Genomic DNA, 4,603 nt, shown 5'->3' with positions numbered 1-4,603 from the left:
TTAATTACTACTAAGTAACATTGGATACTCTAAGTGGATCCAGGGACTAATTTGTCCCGTCCTAAGTTTCGATCCATGCATGAAAATCCCCATGTGATTCTCATAATCTCTGTACTCTCCTTTTTTTTGTTTTTTTTTTTTTTGTTTTTTTTTAGACAGCCAAATCTTTTTTTAATGGGGGAGTGGGTTTCTAGGGGGTAGGCCTGGGGCCCTCACTGCACAGCTTGTTCATTGGCACTGCCTCCAGAATCCTGTGGCTACATCACATCTGGAAGCTCCGAGGGCTGGAGAAGGGTTCAATAAGCAGCGCTTCAACGGTGTCATCTGCTGGAAAGGCCAGGCCCACTGTGGCTGGGGTCTGTGGCATTGCTGTCTGACTGGTGAAGCCACATTCACCCAGAGTTTTTCCATCATTGAGGAGCTGGTCGTCCTTGTACAGCCGCTGCTCCTCTGGCGGCCGCTTGATGATGCCCTCGATGATGCACTTCAGTTCGAACACCGTGCTCGACTCCTTGGCGTCCATAAAGATGGTGGTGGTCTTGTGGCGCCGGATCATGAGAAACACATCCATGCCGGCGGCTGCTTCTGGCTCCAACCTCTGTACTCTCCTTTAGACAAACTTAAACATCTTCTTTCAAGTCTAATACCAAAAACCAATTTAAAATTCAGGACATTAGCCTAAATGTATCCATCAGTTCAGCTCTGTACCTAGAGCCACATGTGTTTAATTAACCTTCATATCTTCCACAATATATATCTGTATCCACTCTGACCAGAGTTAAAGGTATTTATCACAACTCTCTACTTAGATAGGGAAAAATTGTTCACTAACTCCAAGTACCAAACTATGGTGAAAATCCCCACGTGTTTCAAGCAATGTCTTTGCTCTCTTCTTTGTAAAATTGAACTTATTCACCTGTTAATAAAATGGTCCTTACTAAGCAGCTTGTCTAACTAGGATTTCCACCCAGAATTCCTGTGGAGCCCACGTTAAAAGAAATATGAGTATCATGAAAGATTGTAGAAACAACGCACTTTAAAGAGCAGCTTTAAATCTCTAACTCTATGACTTGCCATTACTTGTCACACAGCAGGGAATCTACAATGTGCCAGCCCAGGGTGCTTCTCTGTTTCTTTGTTTAAATTCCTAATATTGAGATATCACATGGCTTATCATGGTGCTGACTTCCTCTTCTTCTTCTTTTTTTTTGTCCAGGGCTGGGGATGGAACCGAGGGCCTTGCATTTGCTAGGCAAGCGCTCTACCAGTGAGCTAAATCCCCAACCTGCCCTCCTCTTCTTTAGAAATGAAAACTTTCAACTCTTTGGATTATTAGTGGACTGTTGCTCATTGGGGCGGTTCGCTGTCTGTTCATGTAAAAGTATAAAATATAAAAGCCTGCTGTTTCCCCATCAAGGTTCTGCACCTCAATACCCCAAGATATCTGATGGAAATCTTAATTATCAGCCAGGAAAACATCTTACCTGCTCAGCTCCATCCCATACAACACAGCCAAAGGCTTCTCTCTGAGCCTGGCAGCAATCTCTCTACCTATCAGTTTCCCAAGTCGGTTTCCATGCCAGACATACACATCCCAACTCTGTGGCCACAGAGACCATCTGTCCCACACTTTCTTACACTTACATCACTACATGAAAGGACACACTGCACAATAACCTTTGGCCCAATTTATAAGATATAATTGACCCTCTAAACCTATAAAGCCCAATTTACATCCATTCCTTAAAAGTATTTGTCACAACCTGTAACGGTGCAGCAGGGAATCTTAATGTCACCCACCATATAGTCCTGCACCGGCTTCTCTCCCACTCACCCCCATCTCTTCCCCCTTTCCCATCTGGTCTCCTCCTCTCCCTTCAACATTTTTCCCTGCCCATCCTTCCTTCTCATTCAATGACAAGCCTCCTTTTGCCTTGTAAATGTCTCACCTGTGACAACATTCCACATTTCACCATTTTGATCTAATTACAAACTTTTCTCTCAAATACAACCTGAACACAACTATTAACGTGTTGTAATTAAAAGCATAAAGTAAATCTAACATCCAGTCCAACACTGTCAGATGAGCAGAACATTCAGTTATCCATTCCAAGTTTAGAAAGTCTTAACATCCATATTGTATTTTGGCTAGCTTGTATACTATCTCATAAATCTCCAATGATATATAATATATATATATTCATGTATATGTATATATATATATATATATATATATATATATATATATATATAAGTTCAGAGTTAAACAGCCTCATAAGCTATGAGCCTATAATCAGTATTCAATCCCGTCAGAAATCTGAGAATGGCCTCGTATCTACACACATAGGAAGCCTAAAACACCTTCTAGAACTGAGAGGTTGTAGAGAGCACTCTCCACCCGCACAGTACCCTGTTAGCAACACGTGAGGGAAGACTTCAGCCTTCTGGCCCCAAATCAACTGACAGACTGTGGAAATGCAGATGAGGAAGGGCTGTTCACCCTGTCTTGGTTGGGCTTATCAGTCAACTATTCTGCATGACTTGTCCTTTTCTGGACAGTATTAGTGTGCAGATGAAACAGGCAGCTTTGTGCAGTGGCTGCCTTGCCACAAAATATGGCATCACCTGGAGGTCGAGATGTTCAAATTCTTCATTAAATCAGGGAAAGGGAACGGTTAGGAGCAGATATGTCTCAACAAAGGATAAATAAATTTAAATCTCAAATTTTGTGGATTTCTGACGTTTTTGAAGAACATCGATCTATATAAAGTAATCTGGACTGTTGTCTCCAAATCCTAAATATTATCTTGAAAGTTTCAAGTGTCAAACTCAGAGTCATGAATTTGTTATTTGTGTCTTAAATCAGAGGTGTAATCATCTCAGATCTTTGTAATGACATCACTAGAAGGACTGACTCTAAAACTTGTACTTTTACAATTTTTCGTCAAATAAATTGTATACCAAAGCACAGATATGATGCTAGCTTAGTTACCACATGAGATTATGACTGTATAACCCTATCTACTTCCTCCCAGTTAAATAACAACCATTTCTAAATTCCTCATAAAAACCACTTCAGAATAATCCCTTTCAGCCCCCCAAAAGTCTAGGGAACTGGGACGAAGACTCTTCTGTAACTTCTTCAAGCTGTCCATGGGCGTTGAGATATCCTTCTGGGTAGGGGGTAGGAATAATGAAGCACATGCTGTAGCATGTGTGTCCTGATTGGACCCGCCTGATAAAGTCTTTGAGACCAGGAGTCCAAGTAGGCACACTTCGCATCATACAACTCTCAAGACAAACGTTTAGGATTCAGATAACTTTTTCTGTTTGATTCTCCTGAATCATTTTTTCAGGAGGTCTACCTCTATCAAATCAGATCAGTAGGACTCTGTGAGGTTTCCAGAGCCTAACCACACTTTGTAAAAGCACAAAGACAAAACATTTGTCCCAAAATACTGTGTTACTCAGTCTGTATCCAAATAGCTTGTATCTTATACTCTTTCCCGGACTAATAATATAACCATAAAACTCAAAGGCACACCCATTATGACGATTAAATGACTTTTAACACACGAAGTAAGCTAAACATTGAGCCTGATACACTTTTGTACTCTATGATATCAGGAAATGAACCGAATAATCCGGTGGAGCCCACGTTAAGAGAATCTGAGCTTCCTGTTCTGGAATATATCAAAAGTAACAACACACCCTCGCTGGCCGTCATCAACCAGAGATATGGTTTTTAGCGGCTAACACATAAAACACATTTAAAAACTTCTATCAATTCTAATACCAATACGCCATGTATCAAACCAGGACTTTGACTCAGGGTAGAGGGCTTTAGAGATGGACATATGTTAGGCAACAGATTTTTGTTTAACCTTAAGACAAATATCTATCTATCTATCTATCTATCTATCTATCTATCTATCTATCTATCTATCTATCTATCTATCTATCTCCATCTGTTTAGCTCTTTACCGGGAGTCACAGATTTTATTGAACCTTAATTACTACTAAGTAACATTGGATACTCTAAGTGGATCCAGGGACTAATTTGTCCCGTCCTAAGTTTCGATCCATGCATGAAAATCCCCATGTGATTCTCATAATCTCTGTACTCTCCTTTTTTTTGTTTTTTTTTTTTGTTTTTTTTTAGACAGCCAAATCTTTTTTTAATGGGGGAGTGGGTTTCTAGGGGGTAGGCCTGGGGCCCTCACTGCACAGCTTGTTCATTGGCACTGCCTCCAGAATCCTGTGGCTACATCACATCTGGAAGCTCCGAGGGCTGGAGAAGGGTTCAATAAGCAGCGCTTCAACGGTGTCATCTGCTGGAAAGGCCAGGCCCACTGTGGCTGGGGTCTGTGGCCTTGCTGTCTGACTGGTGAAGCCACATTCACCCAGAGTTTTTCCATCATTGAGGAGCTGGTCGTCCTTGTACAGCCGCTGCTCCTCTGGCGGCCGCTTGATGATGCCCTCGACGATGCACTTCAGTTCGAACACTGTGCTCGACTCCTTGGTGTCCATAAAGATGGTGGTGGTCTTGTGGCGCCGGATCATGAGAAACACATCCATGCCGGCGGCTGCTTCTGGCTCCAAC

The 4,603-nt window shown here is 41.8% G+C and overlaps 1 pseudogene; it reads right to left on the bottom strand.

Annotated features, from left to right (window-relative positions):
* Nucleotides 1-212: 212 nt before the first annotated feature.
* LOC148006463 (elongin-B-like) lies at nt 213-4,603 on the bottom strand (annotated as a pseudogene).

The sequence above is a fragment of the Rattus norvegicus genome, chromosome 3 (genome assembly GCF_021556685.1).
Source record: "Rattus norvegicus strain SHRSP/BbbUtx chromosome 3, alternate assembly SHRSP_T2T, whole genome shotgun sequence".
Lineage (NCBI taxonomy): Eukaryota > Metazoa > Chordata > Mammalia > Rodentia > Muridae > Rattus > Rattus norvegicus.
Note: the sequence above shows the minus strand (reverse complement) of the source record. Positions and strands in the feature narration are given on the sequence as shown.